The sequence below is a fragment of the Sturnus vulgaris genome, chromosome W (genome assembly GCF_052056855.1).
Source record: "Sturnus vulgaris isolate bStuVul1 chromosome W, bStuVul1.hap1, whole genome shotgun sequence".
Classification (NCBI taxonomy): domain Eukaryota; kingdom Metazoa; phylum Chordata; class Aves; order Passeriformes; family Sturnidae; genus Sturnus; species Sturnus vulgaris.
In genome coordinates this window covers 32,553,650-32,572,430 of record NC_142282.1, presented here as the reverse complement: position 1 = coordinate 32,572,430, position 18,781 = coordinate 32,553,650, and the positions used below count along the sequence as shown (strand labels likewise).

General features: G+C 44.2%; 1 long non-coding RNA gene across 1 annotated transcript in view; it reads left to right on the top strand.

Moving 5' to 3' along the window:
* Nucleotides 1–15,376: 15,376 nt before the first annotated feature.
* The window catches only part of LOC148220100 (uncharacterized), a 42,328-nt gene continuing 38,923 nt past the window's right edge, over nt 15,377–18,781 (top strand). The window contains exons 1-2 of the long non-coding RNA XR_015798912.1: nt 15,377–15,421; nt 15,594–15,713. This is a non-coding gene — a long non-coding RNA (uncharacterized LOC148220100). The remainder of the gene's footprint in view (nt 15,422–15,593; nt 15,714–18,781) is intronic.

The following is an 18,781-nucleotide window of genomic DNA, read 5'->3' as shown; positions in this document are numbered from 1 at the left end:
AACACCCGTTTGAGTGTCTCACCAGCTTCATTGTAGAAAAGTTTTTCCTTTTAGCCAATCTAAACCTAGTCTCAGTTTGAAAGCATGGCCCCTTGTCCTGTCTCTGCAAACCTTCCTAAAAAGTCTTTCTCCATTTGTCTTATACCCTCTTTACATATTCAAAGGCCACCATCCTGTCTCTCCAGAAACCTCTCTTCTCCAGGCTAAAAGATCCTACTTTTCACAAGAACCAGGTCATAAACTGAGATGGAAGACATCTCAGGAGATCAGATCATCCAACAGCTCAGCGTAAGAATAGCTCTGAAGTCAGATCAACTAGCTTAGGGCTGTGACTGTTTGAATTTTGAAAATTACCAGGAATTGAAATGCTTCAAGGAAGAGAACTCTGGGTGGCTCCAGAAACAGCCTGAGAAACTCGAGCAAACTCGAAACCTCAGAAACTACCACTGCTTTCTCTCCCTCAGCCCAAGCAGTCACAAAGAAGAAGTGTTCCCAGCAGGCTGGGATAGCACACATATACACTACATATTCATGACAGGCATCGCCCGCAGTCACATCCTGCTCCTTTCTGTGGCTGGCAAGAGTGAGACGGGATGTTTACATGTGGGCAAACTGGGTCCCTCCAGCAGCTCAGACACTCAGCCTGCCCAGTGACCCCACTGAATTCCAGTATTCGCAGTGTCCCAAGGCCACAGCACTACTCCGCTTGCTGGCACAGGCCATCACACGACTCCTAAATCAGTCAGGACTCCCCTGGTCCCACAGCCAGCACCTCACGTGCTCTCCCCCAGGCCACTGCCATTGTTCACCGACTTCTCCACTTTGATCTTTGCTGGTGCTCTCAACACTGGCACAGCCAGATGTTCTGCAGCTCTTGTCTCCTGGTGGAAAGGACTTGTAAAGCCATATTTCCTAACAGGACTTCCACAACCTTTCAAAGCAACCTTTTCTGGGGTATGAACAATCTCATTCAAATGTCAACATTTCTTTTCCCATATGTGAAATCAGAATTTCCTTCTTCCGGGCATGCCCAAAACAAGGCACAAACTACATTGTGCCTTCTGTTTCACATGCTGACTTGTTTGTAAACAATGCTAGGAGAATACCTGTTTTGATGCAAGCTAATCTCTGGCCCTTATAGTGCTTTCGGTAGTTAGTTTTGCTTTGCTATTTAATTGATGTCCCATTGAATTCTTGAATCATAAACAGACTATCTGTCTGTATAGCAGCATAGCAGTGATGAATAAATGCAAGAGAAGGAGCAAGGTGATTGTTTGCTAGAGTCTTCGTAGAAACTGAGAAATCTGTTACTTAATGCTGACCACAGCAGATGGAGGAAGCATCCTACATGATGTCAAAGCAATGAAACTGTAATCACTTTTATGATTACAGCCAAGGCACTGCTTTTGCCACCATAAGTGGAGTGCAGGGAATCTTAAAAGACGACACTGTAACTGTTGTCCATGCTCACTGAGAAAATAATGCTTTTACAGCAGAGCAGGTCTCACCGCAGCTAAATCATGGCTTCCACTGTACTCCGCCTTCAAAAAAGCCCACAAAAACACAAATGAAAGGATTTGGAACCCAAGGGAATCTCAGATGGTGGCATCAGCGCACTTTGGATTCTTTCCAAATGCTCAATTCCTTTTTTTCCCCAGCCAATTATCCCACCTACCCTGAGATGTTATTTATGGATTTGCAACACATCTACTTACCTTGGAATTAGATTGCCACAAGGCAAAAAGACAGAAACAAGCAGTTAATTTCAGACTGAAACCAAGGGTGTTTAGAAGAGAAATACTTGGACGAAACTATTCTTAATAAAACAAAAACTTGTAGGACTTACCCATGTATTTTTGGAGGTGGAAAAAGTTTTACATCCAGAAGTCCCTAGGGAGCTCTCAATCAGTGCAATGCACCCGGAAAGACGCTCTCGCTCGTCTTTCAAGGAGCGATTCCAACCAGAGTTTGTGTTGTACCACCAACTGAAGAGTGCGTGATCGTACCTGTCTCCTGCAGCACCACACAATGGTCCATAAATCTTCCCACCTCTTGGCCAGAGGCCACTCGCTTTGGAGAAGGACTATAAAAGAGCGATCCTCTGAGAAAGACCCTTTGAGATCTCTCCACCGACGAAGACCCGTCTATCGGATGACCCATGAGGACGCCCGTCTCCTCTGTTCGTAGCTCTTTTCCCATCCCTTTCTTACCTTCCCCTCTCCCTATACTTTGTATCCTATACCTCTCCCCCTTACCGTAACTGAGTTGTTGGCATTTGATGAAATGCATTGCTGTTGTTGAATAAACTCATTTTCTGCTGTTGAATAAACTGATTTTGTCCCCTGCACTTTGCCTGTTTTCACCTTTAATATCAAAAGAACCATCATGACCCCTGCTCTGTATTAATAGCGGATGTTGACATTAAATTGGCGTCACGGACAGGATATTCTGACAGACAGAAGGGATGCAAGGTTGTCTGTAGTCTGTATCAGAGGAAGGAAGTCTTACTCCAGCCTCACCTAGCTGGCCACCTTGGATGGGTGAGCCTGTCTAGAAAGCAAGATGGGTTCTTCCGATTTCCCGCAGACTGCAGACACCTTGGTGTGGAGCATCCCCAGACTCGCTTGAGGGCTCTGTAGTCAGAATTTCACAAAAGATCTACTGGTGCAAAAGGCGGGTCACTGTTGTTGTTGTTGTTGTTGTTTTTTATGATGTTTTTGATACTTGGTGTAGTGAAGAGACAACCTGGTGTTTTGTAACTAAGGAGTGCCTCCCAAGTAGTTTGGTCTCTTCACACGCACAGGGAAGCGAAGGGGTGCACACAGCGAAAGCTGTTTCGTTGTGTGTGGTAACTTAAGCAATAGACCTCCCTGTTGTATTTTTTACTTATCCCTTCACAAAATGACTGAGAATTCCACCGTAACAGATAAAGCTGCATTTTATGCTCTATTAGCTAAGTGTAGCACCAGACCGTACCAAGGTGGGGAGGAATGGGCGAACAGTAATTGGTTTAATCTGGATAATGTGACTGATAGAATATATTCTTTGCAACATGAATCAAAGTTCAAACTGGGCAAAAATAAAACCATGCTCTGCTCAGTTTTGGGAGCTTGTCTTACGGCAGCCATAGAAACTCGCTCTAAGCGAGTTAGTGAAGAAAGTACAATTATAGATTCTTTGCAAAATCTTGTTCAAATTCTGCAAAAACAATTAGATCAAGAAAGGAATGAGAACCGTTTGTTGCGAGATGAAAATCACTTGCTACAGGCTGCCCCAAGAGAAGAAAGTACCAAAAAAGTAAACCAGAATGAAACACACGCAGAAACAGAAGAGAAGGAGATTGTTCACATTAATCAAATTTATCCCCAAAAGGAGTTAACTATAATGAAAAATCTTGGGGAACACTGCTGTCCGAAGTTGAGACCTATGGTTAAAACACAATATACTTATCTTGGTCCTGATGATTTTGTACCAAACATTTCTACAAAAGAAATCCCATATTCTGCCACTGAATTAGCAAAACTGACAAAGGAATATGGGCGACTCCCTCATGAAACAGTGACTGAATATGTATTTCGAGTGTCTCTTACTGGGGGAGATGAGATTAAATTATGAGAAAGTGAAGCTAGTGGGTATTGGGGACATGGGGTCTTCTTAACAACCGGAGATAAGAGCTACCCATGGTCCTTGACCCAACGTGCAGCTTTTTGGGCCGGGGGGCTTAACCCCCTGGAAAGGGGAGACCCTATAGCTTTAGTTGGTACTCCCTACCAACTTTTGGAAAACATTCACAAAGCTGCTTGCCTGCAAATGATGCATGAGAGAAAACTGACTACCACCTATGAATCACCTATGCAATTGCCTGTAATGCCTGAAATCATGACCCTTTTAATTCGTGGTCTCCCAGAAACACTCAAATCTACCGCAATTCTCCTTCAAAAAACTGTTGCATCCATGACACCTGTAGAAAGATTAGATAGATTTCTTGGAAACTCACGTGAGCGATCTGGTTCCGTGGACTCTTTCCCTCCCTATGAATCCCCCTCTAGACGGACTCCAGAATCTCCTGACAATAACCGTAAAGTTTGGACATGGAGCGAAGTTGCAGAGGAATTGTTGAATTACAGCAGGAAATATGGACCCGTAAAAGTCCCAGAGGATAAAGTGGAGAAAACTAAAGGTGTTAGACCCATTGTTTCTCCTAGTGATAAGCCAGAAAAGGGGAAATTGAATACTCCCCGTCAGTACTGGTGGTCGTTGGGGTTAAAGAAACAAATTCCTAAAGATGTTATGGATGGCTTACCACTTGACAAGTTGATAAAAATTGTTGTGAATTGGCATTGCCCTAAGATCCTTACATCAAACTCTCCTACTGTCCAGCCTAGTGCACCTCCTCTTCCACCGGTTGTGGTCAGTGAGTCAAACTTAACCCCTCCACAGATTCTGGGCAGTGAGCCAAATCAATCTCCCCCACAGGTTCTGAGAGCTGAGTCAGAGTTTCCTCCTTCTCAGTTTTTGGGAATGGAACTGAAACGGCTTCAGAAGCAGGGAAACTAGAAACCCCGTCTCTCGTGGGTGGGCAGAGGGATGGGGTGGGGGGGGGAACTAGTTATTCATTAGAACGCTCACCAGAAATCCTAATACTGGGGACCTCCTGATAACAGCAATGGTTGGCCCTAAAAGGTCACCTGTTACCTTTGTGGTTGACACTGGAGCCCAAATTTCTGCACTAACAAGAAAAGCTGCGCAGAAATGTGGAGTTGTTCCAACAAGGAGACAATGCTTTGTTCTCAATGCCTTGGGGACCACAGAAGCTATGGATATAGCTCTGATAAAAATCTTACGACCTGGAGAAGAGAATTTGTTACTTATCAAAATTGTAATTGGAGATATTCCAAATGATTTATTGGGAATGGATGTCCTTGCTGGAAGACAGTGGGAAGACGAGGAGGGTTGTCTCTTGTCCTTTGGCACACCACGTTTTAATATTAATCTGCTTCAATCCGCACCTTCCTTACCTTTCAGTAAAATTACTAATGTGAAACAATACCCACTTCCCACTGGTGCCAAAGAAGGAATCAAGCCAGTTATTCAGGACCTGAGAGATCAGGGAGTGATAATTGACACTCATTCTCCCTTTAACTCTCCAGTGTGGCCAGTCCGTAAACCTAACGGAAAGTGGAGGCTGACAGTAGATTTTTGCAGACTAAATGCAAACACAGATCCTCTCACAGCAGCTGTCCCAAATTTAGCTGAACTTATAACTTCAATTCAGGAGAAGGCTCATACAATCATGGCAACTTTAGATGTCAAAGACATGTTCTTTATGATACCTATACAGCTAGAGGACATGGACTGTTTTGCCTTCACATGGGAAGGACAGCAATACACCTTCACTAAGCTTCCTCAAGGGTACAAACGCTCCCCTACTCTAGCCCACCATGCTTTAGCACAGGAAGTAGAAAAGATACCCAAACCTGACAATGTAGCTGTCTATCAATACATTGATGATATTCTGGTGGGGGGAGATGAAATAGAAGTAGTGGGGGATAGCCAACAGAAAATAATCTCTCATCTGGAAAGCCTTGACTTACAAATTCCCCCAGAGAAAATTCAGAAACCTTCTCAGGAGGTGACGTTTTTGGGGATTTGGTGGAAAGGAGGTATGACATGCATTCCACCTGATACCCTAACCTCCCTAGATCAAATTAAAATGCCTGGATCCAGGAAAGAGCTTCAACAAGCTCTGGGATTATTAGTGTTTTGGAGAAAACACATCCCTGATTTTTCAATTATTGCTACACCTCTTTATGACTTGCTGAGGAAAAAGGTAAAATGGGATTGGACTCCTTCTCAGGAGGAAGCATTACAACTGCTGATTTTTGAAGCAACTGCACATCAAGCTCTAGGCCCTATTCATCCCACAGATCCTTTCCAGGTAGAATGGGGATTTGCCACCTCGGGGTTGTCAGTGCACATATGGCAACGAGGCCCAGAAGGCCCTACAAGGCCTGTTGGTTTTTATTCTCGTGGTTTTAAAGATGCTGAAAAAAGATACACTATCTGGGAAAAGGGGCTTTTTGTTGTCAGCATAGCTCTCATAGAAGTGGAGAAAATTACACGTCAGCAACCAATTGTATTAAGAGGCCCTTTTAAAGTTATTAAAACAGTCACCAGCGGGACCCCTCCCCCTGACGGGGTGGCCCAGAGATCCTCAGTTAGGAAGTGGTATGCCCAGATAGAACATTACTGTAACATCTTCTCTGTAACAGAAGGAGCTGTAAAAAATCTGGCTATACAAGAAACTGAGAACTTGGCTAGCAGCCACCATAAACCTGCCTCAGTAATTAAAGTGGCCCCTCCTTTCTCCCCTGAACAATCAGTGAATTCTTGGTTTATTGATGCTTCTGCTAAACGAGAAGGAAAGGTGTGGAAATACAGGGCAGTAGCTCTCCATACTTCATCTGGTGAACGAATTATTACTGAGGGAGAAGGCAGTGCTCAGGTTGGTGAGCTGATTGCTGTATGGAGTGTTTTCAAGCATGAGGTACATAATACCTCTCTTGTTTGTATTTACACTGACTCCTATGCTGTGTTTAAAGGAGGTACAGAGTGGCTTCCTTTCTGGCAGCAAAATGATTGGGAAGTTAACAGGATCCCAGTATGGCATAAGGAAAAATGGCAAGAAATTCTAGATATAGCCAATCAAGGAAACTTTGCTGTGGGGTGGGTGGCTTCTCATCAGACAGATGGAAATTTAGCTGGTGAGTGGAATAATGCTGCTGATGAGTTAGCAAGACTAAGTCCCCTGAAAAAGGAACAAATTACAGAGGATTGGGAGCACCTGCTAGAATGGCTGCATATAAAAAGACAACATACAGGTGCGAAAGATTTGTACAAAGAAGCCCTTGCTCGTGGCTGGCCTGTCACCAGGGAAATGTGTAAAACATGCATATCAGCTTGTGAACAATGCCGCAGACGACTAGAAAGGCATCCTTTGGAAGATGACCCTTTGCACTTAAGGAAAGGTAAAGGCTTATGGGACGCGTGGCAGGTAGATTATATCGGTCCCTTTAAGAAGTCTGGTGGTAAACATTTCGTGCTGGTAGGAGTGGAAATAATATCAGGGTTAGCTCAAGCTGAAGCCTTTAACAGAGCTACGGGAGAAAACACTGTTAAGGCATTACAAGAATGGTTTGGAACTTTTCCAAAGCCACAGGAGATTCAATCTGATAATGGGTCTCACTTTACTGCTAAAGTAGTACAGGAATGGGCAAGGGGGGAAGGAATAAAGTGGACTTTTCACACCCCCTATTACCCTCAAGCCAACGGGATTGTAGAAAGGACAAATGGTCTTCTGAAGCAATTCCTAAAACCACATGAGGGAAGTTGGGATCTTCGATTATGGCAAGCTGTAAAAGGTATAAATGATAGATGGGGGGGTAAACGGGTGTCCCAAAATAACTGCTTTTTGTCCAAAAGCCCCAAGCATCATTCCTGCACTACAGGGACCTAATGATCCTAAAAATCCAGCCCATTACCCCGGGCAACCTGTTTTAGTAAACCTCCCTACTGTAGGAGAAGTACCACTGGTACTAAAAACTCCTCTGAATAAATATGCATGGGTAGCCACCAATGCTCTGGGAAAGGAGCATCGGATAAGGACCCGTTGGATTGTTCCATCATTTTGACCTCCTGCCTCTTGGTGGCAGACTCTGTTATGTTTACTTTTCACAGAAGAACACCCAGGGACATGGGAACCGGACAAACCATGATCACCTTTTTGATACTTCTCTGTATCCTACCACAACACCATGGCCAAAACTCGGCCGAGTGGCCGTGGTCTGAAGCTTCCATCAGATATACCAGTGCTTTAGGACCCTACCCCAGAGATCGTCACCCAAGCCTTGCGACCGTAGTACTGCACGATTCTGAGGTATACCGTTCAAGTGACTGGGGTTGGGACAAAAAGGACTGGGCTAGGGTACTAATAGGAACAATTGGTGAAGAAATCAAGGTAGGATGCAGAAAAGTGGAGAAATCCCTTCATGAGAAAGCCACTACCATTGCAATTGCCGGGAATTACTTAAAATCAGATATAACTAGAAGCTTGCACCCTAACATCACGGCGAGTCTCTGTCCCACGACAGTATGGACATGTAAAAAGCAAGTCCCCCTAATACTGTGCTGTGGCCAAAGGAAGGTTGGTAACTATACCTTGGACCCTGACGCCAACAACGTCGAAGTTACAAAGCTTTGTGCGGATGAACTTACTGACTGTTGGCATAACTTTACTTTAACGAGACCAACCTATGTAACATGCTCCTGGCAGAATAACACAACAGATGAGTCCAGCTTGAAAGGTCTGACCTATAGGTTCAAAATAAATGCCATAGAAAAACCCACACTGACCGCAGTAGTTGCATACCATGGTGTAAGCACCCCCTTAGTGTTGGATGACAAAAACAAGGTTTTCCCTCCTTTCGTGGTGACGCAAGGTGATGACGTCGCAATAACTTGTAAATTAGTGGCTGGATCCCTCACCGAACCTGCATACAGTTATGGCATAGGAGCCCATGGCCAGACTTGATATTGTAGAACCCAAAATCAAGACTGTTGGCTAAATTTAACTGCTATACAATTTTCCTATAAAGTCATGTGTGGAAAAAACAATACAAAATACTGGGGGGAACTTGATGTTAATGTTGTAACACCTACCACCCAACCACCGGTTCTGTTGAGCCCTACGATTTTTCAATTTGGGCCATATGTAATTAGAAAAACTGGCCAACAACAAATATTGTTTAATCCGGCATGGTCTCTCAAACAAATCAAATTGCTGATGCAAAATAATGTCTCAGAAGTTCAGCCAGCTTGTTCACCCTTTCTACAGACTTCTTTTGAGGGATGGACAACCTGGTTGCGGAAACGGAATCCTTCCAAAAAACGAATGGCAAGAGACATAACCGGTGTTGTGGGAACAGGATTGGGAATTTTGAACAGCATCGATTCAGAAGTACTAATGAATAAATTGGCTACCACAGCTGGAGATGTAACCAAATTACAACGGCCCCGGAAAACAACCTTAACAGCTTTGGGGACTCAACAGTGGTTGTTATCAAACATATTACAAAGTTGGGAAAAGGTAAATGTAAATGACCACAAATTGACAATCGATGCACTTGGTGCTACACAAAATAACATCTCTTTGGCTCTCAGTTGTATCCAGGCCCAGTTGTGGATGCAGTCGGTTGCTGCTTTAATTATAAGAGAAGGTGAGGAAGGCACTTTTCCCACTGAAATTCGAAAGATAGTCTGGGACAGTGCCACTGATTTTGAAAAAGAATTCCAGTCCTGGTGGAACTTAGTAAATTTTACCTATGATCCCAGCACAAACACAGCCACAGCCTTTGTACTGACTATACGTAATGCTTCAGTCCATTCAATATTCCCCATCATTGCATTAGGGTTGAACCATGACGGAGCTATTCTCTATCCTTTTGAGCATAGGGAATGGGCCTGTCAAATTGCTGGGAGGTGGCAAACTGTCAATTTGGAAACTTGCATTGTCCGGGAACAACAAGGGTTTATCTGTGAAAGTAATGCAATTAGAGCTCAAGATATCTGCTTGGACACAGAACAGAACGTTTGCAATTTTGAAATTCATCCAAACGAGATTCCTGAAACAGTACTGGTATATGTAGGCAATGGATGTGCATGCTTTAGAACTGCTTGTGATAGTGTTTTCATAGAAAATTTGGTAGTGAATACTAAGAATCATTCAAACTTTTGTGTCTGTAACTTTACTAGGATTTCAGGATGTGATTTTTCCTATGTAGCCCCAGTTACTTGTCACCATCTTTTGCAGTCAAATTACACACTGATCCACCATCTGTTGCCCGCTCCAATTGGAATGAACCTCTCTCTGGTGAAGCAATTGTTGCTCCACCAAGATTTGATCGAAATTTTGGAGAAGATCAAGAAAAACGGACAGAAAACTCTAATAGCTGTTCATCACAATGTGGAAAAAATACATCGTGTTTTGGAAAGGGTAAAGACAGATGCTGAACACAGGTGGTGGGATACTCTATTTGGGTGGTCACCTACTGCTACAGGTGTCCTGAACAAATTGTGTCATCCCACCATTGTTCTCTTGATTTTGGATTTAATTGGTTTTGTTTTATCAGCAATCCTATACATTATGAGTTGGAGAATAGTGAAACGTTTAGCACAATTGGCATCTGTGACAAATGTATCCAGATCGGTTACTGTTGGCATCCCTAGGGTTATTGACACAAGGTTTTAAATAGGATAAAATATGATTTTTAACTAGAATTGATTATCTTCAAATTGCAATTAAAATTGTTTAATCAAAATTTTGCTTTAAAAATTTGATTTATTTCTAATCAAAAATTGAAAAATTAAAGACTTGAACAAATTGTTTAAGATTGATAGTAATCAAAAATTGAATATAATTGATCTTTTTTGTTTTCCTTTTTTCTCCTTTTCCTTATCCTGTCCCTTATCTTTTTCCTACTTTCCTGTCTCTGTTTTCCGGGATATGCTACCAACTTGGACGAGTCCTGAAGACACCACAACAGAAGACTCCACAACGACTCTACAAAGGGGTGCTCTTGACAACGATCATGAGTCACGGGGTGGTGTAACGGTCGGTCCGAAGTTCCCCTCAATTTTGCCTCTCGACCATCACAAGGAGACCTCGAGGACCCCCACCCAGGCTGACTCTGAACAATGGTTTCCTGGCCCGGCCAAGGAGGGTGCTCGTGACTGTGTGCTGGTGTATTGTGTTCACTGGACTGTGCTGTCATGGCACCAACCAGAGGTTGTCTTGTACCACCAACTGAGGAGTGCTTGACTGTACCTGTCTCCTGCAGCACCACACAATGGTCCATAAATCTTCCCACCTCTTGGCCAGAGGCCACTCGCTTTGGAGAAGGACTATAAAAGAGCGATCCTATGAGAAGGACCCTTTGAGATCTCCCCACGGATGAAGACTCGTCTATCGGATGACCTGTGCGGGGGCCCGTCTCGTCTGTTGGTAGATAGCTTCCCATCCCTTTCTTTCCTTCCCCTCTCCCTATACTTTGTTTCCTATAGCTCTCCCCCTTACCGTAACTGAGTTGTTGGCATTTGATGAAATGCATTGCTGTTGTTGAATAAACCGATTTTCTGCTGTTGAATAAACTGATTTTGTCCCCTGCAATTTGCCTGTTTGCACCTTTACGATCAAAAGAACCATCATGACCCTCGCTCTGTGTTAACAGCGGATCATGAAAGCGGCGCCAGGCGTGGGCAAGGGCCGTGAACAAAGCCACACAAAGACCGTGCTAGTGTGCACCACCTTACAGGCTACTAGGAGAGGAAGGTGGCTGCCTCTCGCTTGCCTTCCAAAGTGCCCTTAGCAGGCGGAAGGAGAAAGCTGAAGCACTGCTGCTTGTGCTGCTCCTTGGTTCCCTTGCAGCCCTCTGTGGAAACATTGGCGGTCACTTCTAGGCACCGAGTTGCAGAGAGCACCACGGTAAATGCCGCGGAGAAGGGAAATACAGAGTGCAGTGAGGAGCTGGACATGGCTTACGTGCAATAAGTAGAAGGTGAACCTAGGTACTGTCTCTTCAATCTGGCCCCCTCTGCTCTGGAAGCAACTTTTGCAAGGTTGCAAAGGGAGCTGCGAGTATGTAGAATGGAGGGCAGTGAGACGCCGTGCGTTATGCGCCCTTTCAGGGCTGCTTGACAGAGGGCTACTTTAAGAACACCTTCTTCTTCCTCGCGTCCTTCTCGCTTAGCTCTAGCTGCATGGAGTACACCACAGCGAAGGTGTGAGGAAGGGCAGTTCCCCAGCTTTTGTCATGGCGTGCAACGGCTGTGTGCTACTTTTCCAAGCAGCAAGAGCATTGAGAAGTGAAAGCGGTTGTGAAGGAGCTCTTTGAGTGTTCATGTTCTCTTTGCTGCACGGCGCTCACAAGCCCGGTGCCCTGTGGCTTCGTTCTTCGCCTTCTGCTATCCAGACAGGTCTGGACTCCAGCGGTCAGTTTCAGTTCTGCCCAAGAGCTTGTCCTCAGTTCTGCTGGCAAGCACGCCCTGTTGCCTTGGCTCCCAGTGCAAAGTCCCTAGCGAGCTCTCACTCAGTGCAATGCACCCAGAAAGACGCTCTCGCTCGTCTTTCAAGAAGCGATTTCTAAGAGCAGAAGCAGCAGAAGCACAAACCGGATGACGATTAGGGATGATGTAGTATACGACTCTCTCCTGGCATATTTTCGTGTGCGATATGTCCCTCCAGGTCCTCGGTCCGTGCGAAGCTCTATGTACTGTGATCACTGCTACTTGCAGCTGAGAAGGACTGGGGAGCTAGCAGCAAATTCGGAAAGCGTTGAGCACGTAGTCAAGGAGCGAGAAGTGCTAATATCAGCTTCCTCGCGGCGGGGGCGAGCTCCGGCCACAAGACCTTCTTGTCCTGGCAACAGATCTCTGTGAAGGGCGTAGGCGAAAAGCTTTCGTTTTCCATTTGAACTGCGAGAAAGGCAGAATGTTGCGAGGAGCTCTGAGAACAAAGGCGCACGCCCTAGGCGTTGGTCTGACAGCGGCAGGAGTGGCGTACGAGCGGCATCGCCTGAGGGCCCCATGGGGTGGGGGAGTGAGCCGGGAGTGCCCCCGAGCGACACCGGAAGTGATATGCGTGGAGCCCGGAAGGCCAGCGGTGGCGTCGAGTTTCACGGGTAGGAGGCTGCTATGCTGCTTTGAAAGCTGGAGCTCCTCTGCTCTAGGACAGACGGGGAGAGCTGAGGGTGTCCAATCTGGAGAACAGAAGGCTCCAGGGAGACCTTCGAGCCCCTTGCAGTGCCTGCTGGGGCTCCAAGATAGCTGGGGAGGGACTTTGGAAAAGGGTCTGGACTCGCAGGACAAGGGGGAATAGCTTCAAACTGCCAGAGGGCTGGGGTAGATGGGATATTGCAAAGGAATTCTTCCTTGTGTGGCTGCTGAGGCCTGGCACATGTTGCTCAAAGAGGCTGTGTGGGAGCCCCATGGCAGGAAGTGTCCAGGGCCAGGCTGGAGCGGATATGGAGCAACCTGGACTAGTGGAAAAGTGTCCCTGCCCATGTCAGGATGTGGGAAGAATATAATCTATCATATCTAAGGTCACTTCGAGTCCAAACCATTCTGGGATTCTAGGATTCATGGAAGGCCCTTTTCCAAGTGAAGTGTTGTATCTCTTGGCTCCCAGCTTGTAGTTGCCAGTTCTTCTGGAAGCAGGCCTGGCCAAGCAGCTGTGATGAGCCATGGGTTCTCAATAGGACGAGTGTGATATATTTGCAGAGAGGAAGGCTGCAGACAGAATTTCAAGGCCCAGGTAAAACAAGCAAAGGATTGAATAAAAGTCAAAGGTTGGTTGTGTTAGTCAGTTTGCTGGCTGTTGAAATGGCCCCAGGTCATTTTCAACATTTCTATTTTGGATTTGTTTGAGCAAAAAATGAATCTGATACCTCCAGCGTGGGCTCTCCAATGCATCTCCATGTGCTCCCATCTCTTTGTTGTATATCAGGTTCTATTAACTGAAGACAGAATCATAACACAGTAGTAAAACATTTAGAGGTGTAGTTAGCCAGCTTCAAGACTTTTCAACGCTGCTGTTGACTTTTCTGGTAACTGCAAGCAAGGCAACACAATCCAGTTACTCCACTTTTCCTCTCTGAGGAAAAGATGATCTTTTTTTTTTTTCTCATTTTGAAAATAGCCTCGAATGAAGAGAGTTATGCATGTGGCATGTAGGATTCATTATTTTACCTTTCTCTTCTGCTGTCTTTCAGTTTTTTAAAATTTTTTTTTCGCTGTTCTCCATTCAGTAGGTTTGAAAGAATTCTAATTGTTGAGATGATGGTTCTTTGAAGGCTCACTTAGCCCACCTTTTGGGTGAAGGAAAGAAGAAGACAAGGTCCTCTAAGAAGAGTAAAAAGCATACTTTAAAGAGGCATTCAGAGATGTCTGCTGAGGCCATGCAATTACAGTGTAATCATCAGAAATGTGTTGGAAAAACACCCATCAGTGACTTCACAAGAAAGCCACACTCAAGACAGGTAAAGAACAGAAGCATAAAACCCCAAAGGTATGAAATGGACAGATTTTCATTGGGAATGAGCAACTCCTGAATTCTTGGTTCTAGAACTAGGGGGTTGTAATAAATAGACTGTCTCCTTGCCAAACGTAAATTTGGTGTAATGAACTGCTCACTGCCCGTTGAAGGGCAGGGCTAGTAGACTAATATTTGCCATGGCAGGCATATTGTATGGCTTTCCTGTTAAAAAGAAATTGCGTTTGCTCATAGCAATCTAGATATGTACCCAGTCTGACACCTATGTTTTAGGCTATATTTCCAAGTAAATGGCTTCCATGATGATGCAGTAAGTTTATGTCATGAACAGGAATGAAGTGATTGCATGCATCCTTTTTTACCCTAAGCAGGCTGCTGAATAATGAGACAGAGACTCCCACTGACGCCAAGGAGTGCCCAAGCTTTTGGGAAAAGCACTGGACAGATAAAGCCTATTTCCACATTTCTTGCTAGCGTCTCCTTCAAAGTTAATGCGTTTGTTCATCTTTTAGAGCTGTTCTAGATGTCTTTGTAGTTTACATGTACTAAATGTACCAGGTATTGCTTTCATGCCGTCCTAATAAATTTGACGTTGGCATCTACTCAGGCTTCAATGCCTCAGAAGAAGCAACGTTGATTCTTTGAATTCTATTCTTGAACGTGAGAATGATACTTATGTAGTTAATGAATTAATTAAATCGAATTCACTTGAATGGAAAAATTGTCTTGTTCATGTAGATTTTAACTTGGGAAATTGATATTTGAGTTCTACTTTTCATTGTTGTTGCTTTTCTGTATTCTTTTATTGCACAGATAGCAGATGTACTGACCAAGTATTCTGTGAAACTGGAGGAAATGTCCTTCCTCTTGGCAGCTGATGTTCACAAGCTCATTAACGCTAAGGCCATGGTAAATGTTTTACCTGGGGCAAGATAGCAGTCTGAATATTCCTAGAATATCTTTCTTTCCCCAAATGAAATTCATTTTTTCTGCCTATCAATCACTGAAATATAGAAGAAATTTCTACTTGGCAGGGTATTGATTATCATTTGTGTTCTTTTCTCCCCTCATTTTCTGTTGAAGAGACAATATTTTGTTTGTTTTTGCATGTCGTATGCTGCTTCTACTTCTGGTTTTATTTTTTAATACACAGAATATAAAGGGAGCACTGCTGGATAATGAGAGGGCAACTGCCAAGCTACTCTTGAATCGAATGAAATCAGAGCTTGAGGAAGAAAAATGGCATCAACTGAAATGGCAAGGGAGAGTCAAGGACTGGAAGCTCATGCAAAAGAAGTGTGGAGTTCAGAGTTTCAGGTCAGAAATTTGGCAGTCTTCTTTTGGACAATGAGCAACACAAAGTGGCTAGTGTTCACTTTTGGTTTCTATCAAAGTAATACTTGATCATTATTTCTTTCTACGTGATATCACACATGATATCACATATATCATGTGATTCCATTCTACATATCTACTTTCCATCCTGCAGAGAATTTATGGCAAGTGAAGAAATACAGAATCCCCCAACTGTGAATATGGAAATGGAAAAGTTGGTAAAGGAGCAGATGGTACTCAGTGAACAGAGACTGAAGGTTTTGCAATATATCGGGTATGGCAAAAGGGGGTATAGCATATAGGAAAACAATTGTTGCTGGAGTTAATGAAGGACTTGGCTACAAAATGCACTTTGCTTCCTGTCAATGTGTGATTGCTAAATGCAGCGGTAAGACGGGGAGTACATCTATTTCTGTACAGCTCTTTTGAATGGAGAAAATGCATTCTTGATTTTCAGTGCCCCAGCTACACTTAATAGTTGGCGACCAGGCTCTAAAAATGGAGGAATGCAGAAGTAAATATTGAGACATAGTAGAAATGGGCAAAGATGGGTGGAGAGCTAGAAGTTGGTGCTTTTGTCAAGGCATTTTTTCTCCATGGCGTGGGATTTCATTTGCGTAATAAATTAAGAGAGGAGTCTGGATAGAAATCGAACGTTGGTACGTTTGAATATCCATCCTGAACACAAGACACATTGGTGTGGGTGCAATGCATTACGATCTTTACAGGGAGGTTTTTTATGGTGTTTGTAGGAACAAGGTAGATGACAGTTAGTTCCTTATCAGGCAGTAAACGGTTGGCCTTGAACAACAACAATCTCAGGTTTATTTTCATTGCCAAGATGGCTGTAAATAAAAGAAAGCCCAGTAGAATGGATATTCTGATTCATAATTTTATATTTGAATTACTGAATGGTTTGTATTTTAGGATACCTGACTCTTCTTTCCTAATTTGATAGCACCTTGTTGCCTCCAACACGTGCCAAATCTGATGGAAACAAATGGTGCAGAACTCTGGAGAATTGAAACAAAAGTCTAGGTAGGTTGGCAAATCCTAAGAACAGTCTTGAATTCAAGCAATATTTTCTTTTCTCCCGGGCAACAATGAGGCAGTGTCTTGGTTTAATTTTGACTTTCCCGGCCAACGCACTAAATTAATGTATTCAGATTGAATTCCCAATTTGAATAATTTTTTTTTTTCTGTTGTGAGACAGAACCAGGAGCAAAAGAGCCAGGCAGGCCTAAAACTTGAGAGAGTATAAAAGAAAATTTATTAACTACACAAACAAAAAGAGAGGGGAAAAAAAAATTTCAGAATAAGATTTTTTAGATCACTCCTTCCCTCCCTCTCCCAATCTTCATAGCAACATAACAAACATATAACAAATACTTCGGTCAGTGCCCAATTTAGTCTTTCTCAGTTCACTTCTGGAGAGAGAAGCCTCTTCTTGTTGAAGTTGTAGGGATTTTTCCCACAAGAAGGAAAAAGACAGTTCTCTTGTGGTTTTATCTTTCACGATTTGCATCCGCCCAGGAAACTGCAACCGTGACGCTCCTCCCAACTCTACAGCCGTCCCAAAGTTTTACATGTGGGCCATGTGTGTCCCGTGGGGTATTACTTTTAAGAATGAAATGTTCAACCGCAAAGATACTCTCTGTCTCCTTTCTCTCTGCTCAGGCTTCATCTTCAGAAAACTAAAATTCCCTTCTTTTTCTCAGGGCAGAAATTCTCAACACAGGTGCTTTTTAGTCAAATCATCTATTAAATGGAACATTTCCATCCCCCCATGTCTCTTTCCATGGTTTATAGGAATATTCAGTACATAAGTTGATTCCTACAATTTCATAAAAAGATTTTCAGCCATTACAGCATCTTCTCATTCTCCTTCCATCTTAAAAACTTAGCTCTTACATCACTGACTTCAGAAATCTTCTTATTCCCTTTCATATTCAAAGAAAAGGCTGGAGGCTTTGCAAATCTTATCTGAACACTAAAGAGTTAAAGTTTAACACAACTGCAAGAGTTGGGCCAGGCTCAGGCCGTGCTGGGGAGGGCAGCTGAGGTGTTAATCAGCCTTTCTGGGACTGGGCAGCAGCCCCACACTGCTCATGGCCACCCAGGCAGGCCCGGCCCGTCCGGCAGCAGCAAGAGTCGGCCTCCCCCCACGCCAGAGCCGCGGGCCCGTGGAGGAGGAAGCCGTGAAGGTCTTATCACACAACTTTTTCTCCCCCCGGCCATCGGGTTCCCCTCGTTGGCAAACGGGGCCCAAGCGGCCTCCCGAGCCTCCCCCCCCCGCATGGGGAAGGGGGAAGCTCGGGATGATGTTACCTGCCCAGCCGCCAGAAAGACCAAGAGAGTCAGTTCCGGATTACCTTCCTCAAAATGTGTGTTCACGGAGAGAACTAACTTTCTCTAATTGGCTGTTGCAGGTATCCCAACCCCCACAGAGGAAATTCCCTTAGGAAGAATCTCTTCTGAGTTTCTTCTTCCTAAGTCAACCTATCACAGGCAGACAGTTGCATTCAGAGTACATGTTTGCTCTATTCTTTGTTCCGTGTGTTCCCACATACCTTCTCAGTTGCTTGGATGCGGCAGTAAGAGCCAAAGAAGCTGCCTGTGGCATGGCTTTCCTTTGGCCAGTACAAACACCTGTGCATGGTGAGATGTAGCAGGAACTGGCTTGGTTAGAATGAATCTGGGGGAAATCAAAAGTTAATTTTGACATGGATCCCTTCTCAATCATACAAAAATACTCCTTTTTAACTCTTGGAGAAGAAGAGGGGAAGTGTGAGAAGAAGAGGGGAAGTATTGGAGATACTTCCTTTCTCTGTGTCCTTGCAGCATGCCTTCCCTCTCTGTGTCTGCCTTCTCTTGCTCCAGAGCACATCCTGTTGGGATGTTTGTAGCCTGTATGGTAGCAAAGAAGTTGGTAGCGATTGGAAGTACCTTGCTACTTTGAAGCATAATGATAAAGAGCTGTGTATGAAAATGTCTTGATTTCTTTGGCTGGTAGTGTCTGGTGTCTGTAGGCAAAGGTCTGTAGGCACTGCTGGGATCTGTTCCGTGTGCTGAGATTCAGCACATGGCCTCTGTCATGTTTCCATGTCACACTGAACTATGAAAGATGGGAATTTTGACTGTGGTCTGTTCCATATCATTCAGACAGCCCTAATGTGGAGTGAGTGGAGAAAATGAGCATCCAGTATGAGCTGGTCGAGGGCAAATGTCAGGAGAAAGGGCCGATGTGCAAGTTGAGTGTCACAGCTTTTGGCTTTGATAGCCGTGGTCCAATGTGTCATTTGAGTAAAATGCATCTGAGGATGCCCCAAATATTGAGATAAC